General features: G+C 45.5%; 1 non-coding gene across 1 annotated transcript; it reads right to left on the reverse strand.

The window, feature by feature from the left end:
- Window positions 1-596: 596 nt before the first annotated feature.
- Trnat-ugu (transfer RNA threonine (anticodon UGU)) lies at window positions 597-671 on the reverse strand. Its single transcript has one exon. It is a non-coding gene; the product is annotated as a tRNA-Thr (tRNA).
- Between the last annotated feature and the right edge of the window lie 6,894 nt (window positions 672-7,565).

Genomic DNA, 7,565 nt, shown 5'->3' on the forward strand with positions numbered 1-7,565 from the left:
GTTACCTGCTTATCTCAGAGGGAGAGGGGAAAGTAGCGCGGCCACTGTGGGGTTAGAGGTTGAGACGGGGAGGGAGCAATGATTTATTGTCCGTCTTCCATTACCGACAACACACGGCCGAGCGCAACTTGTACCGATCAATTGCTATGGTATAAATTTTGGCACGGAAGTAAGATCGCTTTGAGAATGCGCATCACAGAGACGTCATCTTCAAATGCAGTACATATTTGTAGCAAGGACTGTGAAAGTAAATTAAGGAAGAAAGGATGGGGAATAAGGAGCTAATGCCCCATCGATATCGTGGTCACTAGAGACGCTATACTGCTTGGAATATTTCGAGGATGGGTAAGGAAATGGACCGCGCCTTTTCAAAGCCCTCGAGCGATTATGGGGAAATCACATAAACTTACAATTGTGTGGCATTTTATCTTGCATTTTAAATTGTATGGATATAGTGTCTGCTCTTTCGGACATGTACGAACGAATAGACACCATTGATGACCCGCAGCCGTCTAGAACGAAATTAGAATTATATATGAATACCTTCAGCTGCTGACGGGTGTTGATATATACCAACGGGGACAGGTGAAAATGTGTACCTCGACCGGGACTCGAACCCGGGATCACCTGCTTACACGGCAGACGCTCTATCCACCTGAGCCACCGAGGGCACAGAGAATAGCGCGACTGCAGAGACTATCTCGCGCACGCCTCCCGTGAGACCCACATTCTCACCTTATATGTCCACACACTATATGCATAGTGTCACTACCCAACACACTCATTACTCGTGGAAGACATTCGTACGAAGTCCCGTAAGAGTTCGGGTAATATGTGTGCATCCCCACGGAAGAAGAAGGTCATGGCCGGTATTTCCAGAACTACGCTCCTGGAAATGGAAAAAAGAACACATTGACACCGGTGTGTCAGACCCACCATACTTGCTCCGGACACTGCGAGAGGGCTGTACAAGCAATGATCACACGCACGGCACAGCGGACACACCAGGAACCGCGGTGTTGGCCGTCGAATGGCGCTAGCTGCGCAGCATTTGTGCACCGCCGCCGTCAGTGTCAGCCAGTTTGCCGTGGCATACGGAGCTCCATCGCAGTCTTTAACACTGGTAGCATGCCGCGACAGCGTGGACGTGAACCGTATGTGCAGTTGCCGGCCTTTGGGCGAGGGCGTATAGTGGGCATGCGGGAGGCCGGGTGGACGTACCGCCGAATTGCTCAACACGTGGGGCGTGAGGTCTCCACAGTACATCGATGTTGTCGCCAGTGGTCGGCGGAAGGTGCACGTGCCCGTCGACCTGGGACCGGACCGCAGCGACGCACGGATGCACGCCAAGACCGTAGGATCCTACGCAGTGCCGTAGGGGACCGCACCGCCACTTCCCAGCAAATTAGGGACACTGTTGCTCCTGGGGTATCGGCGAGGACCATTCGCAACCGTCTCCATGAAGCTGGGCTACGGTCCCGCACACCGTTAGGCCGTCTTCCGCTCACGCCCCAACATCGTGCAGCCCGCCTCCAGTGGTGTCGCGACAGGCGTGAATGGAGGGACGAATGGAGACGTGTCGTCTTCAGCGATGAGAGTCGCTTCTGCCTTGGTGCCAATGATGGTCGTATGCGTGTTTGGCGCCGTGCAGGTGAGCGCCACAATCAGGTCTGCATACGACCGAGGCACACAGGGCCAACACCCGGCATCATGGTGTGGGGAGCTATCTCCTACACTGGCCGTACACCACTGGTGATCATCGAGGGGACACTGAATAGTGCACGGTACATCCAAACCGTCATCGAACCCATCGTTCTACCATTCCTAGACCGGCAAGGGAACTTGCTGTTCCAACAGGACAATGCACGTCCGCATGTATCCCGTGCCACCCAACTTGCTCTAGAAGGTGTAAGTCAACTACCCTGGCCAGCAAGATCTCCGGATCTGTCCCCCATTGAGCATGTTTGGGACTGGATGAAGCGTCGTCTCACACGGTCTGCACGTCCAGCACGAACGCTGGTCCAACTGAGGCGCCAGGTGGAAACAGCACGGCAAGCCGTTCCACAGGACTACATCCAGCATCTCTACGATCGTCTCCATGGGAGAATAGCAGCCTGCATTGCTGCGAAAGGTGGATATACACTGTACTAGTGCCGACATTGTGCATGCTCTGTTGCCTGTGTCTATGTGCCTGTGGTTCTGTCAGTGTGATCATGTGATGGATCTGACCCCAGGAATGTGTCAATAAAGTTTCCCCTTCCTGGGACAATGAATTCACGGTGTTCTTATTTCAATTTCCAGGAGTGTATATGCTTATACGGATATTGTGCCTGTTGCACACCTTTGCCCCTTCGTTATTCTCTTTGAGTTTCATATTAACATTCAGGAAGTGCTCACTCGCGGTAGTTCCTTGTTTCCCAGCGAGATGTTGATTTCAGGAAAATACAGACACCGTGTGTTCATATAGCTGTTATCGTGACGCTTCCACTCACCAGGACGATGTATGAAATCCCGTTTTAATCTATATTATCAATCGATGGTGATTTGGAAGTATATTTTAAGAGGACACGGCTGCGTTGGAAGTAGCCACTTTATTTTATTATTATTTTTCTTCTTGTTTATATTTCATATTGGTCACTTTTAGAGATTCTTATACCGTTATTCTGGAGATGAAGAAACGCATAAACTCTGGTTTGCTTTCTTTTTTTCATATATACTGAGCCGACATTTTAACATTGACTCACGCTTACCTGGTGGAGGTTTATAGCTACAATGCGTGGCCGTATGACACAGTTATTAGTGAAATAGACGCTTTCACTGTAGTTACACAAGTTTCAATAACGAAAAACGAAGTGGCAGACCGCTTACAGTCAACTTTCAGGTTTCAATATCTCGCATAACAGTTAGAACACGAGAAATGTTACTGCCCACTAGGACCATTCGAAACACCTGCCCAACCGAGACAGCATCAAAAATGGTGTAACTTGTAGTGGACCTGAGCAAACGAATAAGAAGACAGCAAGTTTAGTGTTAGGTTCCGTGGCTGCATTGAAAAATGATGTGAGGGACGATGCCATAATTGAAATCAGCCAGAAAGGTTTGGCGTGATTTTATAGAGACAGTAGAGTCTTTTGTGAGAAGGTGGATTCTGTCGACGGAACGGCACCAGGCTAAATCGCACAATCAGCCTGATACGCCTAAAACATACCGGAGTAGGTCAAACAATGGAGTCACCGAACCACGCCACTGCATTTAAACTGCGTGTATCCTGTTTACTACAAAAACTAATTCGTCAATTGAAGGGATTGTCTGGTGCCAGCATTCGTTGTGCGAGCCAGTCTGAGCTCTCGGGAGAGGAGGACGCGCAAGACCTCTTCATCGACACTCGTAAGCCGATGGTATAGTTTGGGTATAGTAGTGAACAAGATTGCTGAAATGTATAACAGTCACCTTGCTACATTGCCATTGGTTTTCCTATCCAGCAACAGTTCGCCGCCTAGTCGTTGTAATGCAAACAATTGTTGGAAGGTATGGTGCTCCCAAAAGCATATCAATAATGTACTGTAGTTGGGATGAGGATTTTATATTAACAGTCTTATCTTGACTTTGATTTCGGATTGGGAACCCAATGGCAACCTTGAAGTTTTTATTAGTTCTTTCTGATATTGTGGCACTGGCTGTATGGAGAGTGCTGAGTGTATCCGTTGTGCAACAGAATACAAAATTAGAGGTATATTTGGAGGTCAGTTGTGCTTGAGCAGTACAGATCTCGGTCCGCTGGATATCGCAGGAGAGAGGGTCTACAAGGGCAAACACAATAACAGCATTTTAAACTCCTATGCCACAAGCAACCTATACCGTTGGAAACCGTGTCCGATGATTTCCTTAACCACCGAATCATGGAGGACGGGTGCTGGGCGCGTCACTATGGCTCCCAGACAAAGGAGCAAAGTCTTCAGTGCAAACACGTCGATTCACCACTACCGAAATGGGTGGAAACCCAGCCTTCATCAGGCATGACGATGGTGACCGCTTTAGGTATAGAAAATGTGTGCTGATAACATGTTATGCTCGTAAGGATAAACTATCAGAAGGGCGTGCTAACGGAATCTCTTGTCGAAGTTATGGGACACTCTCAAGACGAAGCGTCGCAAGAGTTACTCAAGAGGGTATTTTTGCTGCACGGAAACAGATCAGCTCATTATGTACATGACACAGCAAAACATGTGGCCTCTTTGCCCTTACAAAGTTTCGTGTTCTTCTTACATGGAACCCAACGAGTGACCCTCAGAGTGACAACGAATTGATTTTCTAATTGGAATGTTTCTCGACCTGACAAAATGCAGACTTCCACAGCCAATATCTTCTACAAATCATCCGAGCTTGGAAAAAATGTGTTGCATTCAAGGATGAATATACAGAGTAAGGTTAACACCATCACCAAGTTTTATGATGGCAGTTTCATTCTTTACGAGGTGATAACTAAAACTTTATGAAAACCCCTCGTATACGTTGAGAAAGCAATACACTTTTCACGTGGCAAAATATTTTTATGTTTTCACTGAGACGAAGAAACGGCTAACAAGGATTTCTATAGTAGCATGATGAGCTTCAACGTTCCGTCCCTCCACGTATAGATTTCTCGTTCGTCGCTTAAATTGTTGTTGTCTTAACATGACATAATGCCCTTGCGCGATTTAATAACTTTTTGCTACCCTTTCCACTCTGACAGACGTATCTTTGTTGTAGTCCACAGTCCGAAGACTGATTTGATGCATCTCTCCATCCTGGCCGGTGCTGCTAAGTCTTCATCTCTCATTAATTACCGCAAATTACATCTACTTGAACCTGTTCAGATATGTCTAGGACTCCCACTGAATTCCCCTACTCTCTCCCCACGCCACACACTCTTGCCTCCAATGCCCTCGTTTCTCAGGACGCGTCCTGTCAATTGATTCCATCTTTTAGTCAAATTACAACACAAACTTCTTTTACCCCATTTCCATTCAGCACCTCCTCAGTAATTATTAAATCTACATATCTAATCTTCAGCGTTATAGCACCACAGTTCGAAAGCTGTTCTCTTCTTGTCGCAGCTGCTTGTCGTCCACGTTCCAGTTCCATTTAAAGCTTCCAGAAAAGACTTCTCAATCCTTAAACTGTTATTAGATGTTAATAAATTACTCTTTTTCAAAAATGTTTTCCTTGCCACTGCCAGACGTTACAATTCTGCCTCGCTCCCTTCTCAACTATAGCTTCCCTTTCACTGCCTTCACTGTCATAAATGCAGTCTGGTTTCTATACAAGCTGTAAATAATCTTTCGTTCACCATATTTCACCCCTATTAATTTCAAAATTTTAGAGAATATGATTCAGTAAAAATTGTAAACAGCTTCCTCTATCTCTACAAATCCTATAAATGTAGGTTAGCCTTTCTTCAGTCTGTCCTTAGGGTTAGTATTGCCTCATGTGTTCCCACATTTCACCACAACCGCAAAATTAGATTCCATCAGTTTATGAATTCTTCTGTAAACAGTTAGTGTCAATATTTTGTAATATGAGTTCCTAAACGCATGATTTGGTAGCATTCACACCTGTCAGTTCGTGCCGTCTTTGGAGTTATAGCCCTTCATTCTACATGCTATAAATTTCTTCTCCGCTGAGTTGTTTTCTAGACAAACAGTTTTAAAAATTAGTTCCGTACTACTTCCTTCCCGCTCTCTATGTGTAAATTGCTCGGTAGGGAATGCTTTAACGTACTATGCAGTCTCTTATATTCACTTTTCGTTATGTCAGCAAATTGTAGTTTTGTCGTTACAGTTGCTGACACTCGGTCACCAGGCCCCGGGTATAATTCCCGGTTGGGATGGGGATTTTCTCCACCCGGGTCTGGGTGTGTCTGTATTGTGTCCATCATCATAGTCGCGCAAGTGGTGTCAAATAAAAGGGCTTGCACCGGGCGGCAAAACTTCCATTCGCACAACAACGTTTTCTTTGTTATTATTTCTGTAGGTTATTGAAATTTAAGAAAATCTCTTGAAAAGTTTTGAATTATTTTTTAGTTTGATTTCTGTGCTTCGGTGCACTGCCAATTCCACCTAATTGCACTTTCAAGGCAGAAGATGTCATAAGTTTTTGACCTGTGCACTCCTTTAAGCGATAATCTCTGCAAGCTATGAGTGAATGTTAAACGGGCATGGACCATTAATGTTTCCCAATGTTTCTATCGTCTATGGAGTCTGTGGGACGACTAGTCTTCACCCTACCAGATGTTAAAGAACCGACATATGTTTTATGCAGTTCGTGATGATGCTGCTCCCATCTGATCTCAGTGATTGATTGCCTAGTGAGGTTTTCAGTTTATTTGAATTGTGAAGTGTTGAATTCATAACACAATATTAGTACCTGCACGTATGTCAATATAGGCAGTGTATTTGAATGCGGAATATTGTGACTGAAATACGTGGTGCACAGTGGAAACGATCGCAAGGTTTTACTGTGGCAGAAGTATCTTCAAAAATACTCGCTTACGCTTCTGTCTTCACACCCACCAGCCTCTCACAGAAGAACGTAGTCTGCTGCCCCGGCATAATGGAGGGCTGCGCACTCCGCGAAGACGCTTCTTACATTCGCCTCTCGTGACGACTGCCACATCCAGCCACTAACCGCACAGTCAAGGCAGAATCCGTGGACTGACCCTGAAACGTCCCCTTAGAACAATTTATACACGACTGTGCTTAAACTGACACAATATTTTTAGCGCAACGCAATCTGACTTTCAAAAATCCCTACAAAAGAATGGCCCTGACTAACATTAACCTATACGTTTCACAAATCACTTACCTCACCAAAAATCTTCCTTACTCGAACTACTGCAATACAGCGAGCGCCACTACTGCCAGCTAAATAAAAGATTCAAACTACGGAAGGCACTAACTACTGATAGGGATAGTTAGCAAATGAAAGATTTTAATAGAGAACAAACAATGTATTTACCTTAATATCATCAAAAGTCATAATATATGTAATTTCAAAACTCCGCCATTTCCTTCCACACATCCACCACTGCTGGCGGCTCACCTCTAACTGCGCAACGCTACGCGCTGTTCACATCCAGCTGCCGCTGCCCAACACTACAATGGCAGACAACAATGCAAACTAGCCACAGACTGCACACAGCACAGCCAGTGATTTTCATATAGAGCGCTACGTAACGTTGCCAATAAGAAAACATAAACAGCCTACTTACATAAAGAAAACATAAACAGCCTACTTACAACCCTTCTGTCTCCTATGGTATGTCACCATAAGGCAATAATGAGTGTCCTTCGAGGTACATCTACGTTCAGCATACGTAAGTAAATGGCGGTGACTTTTCTTTGTGTCCCAGAGACCGTTGGCGCTACGTCTTCCAGTGGGCATCTACCTGCTAGTCACTGCGTCTCTAAAGTATGGCGATACAGTTGTCTTTGCGTGACGGCCTACTGTCAAATGTGGCGCGTTGTGTGATCCACTTCCATCTAAAAGCACATCTCCTTAAAATTTTTCAAATAAGATATAAATGC

This window comes from Schistocerca cancellata, chromosome 1 (genome assembly GCF_023864275.1).
Source record: "Schistocerca cancellata isolate TAMUIC-IGC-003103 chromosome 1, iqSchCanc2.1, whole genome shotgun sequence".
Lineage (NCBI taxonomy): Eukaryota > Metazoa > Arthropoda > Insecta > Orthoptera > Acrididae > Schistocerca > Schistocerca cancellata.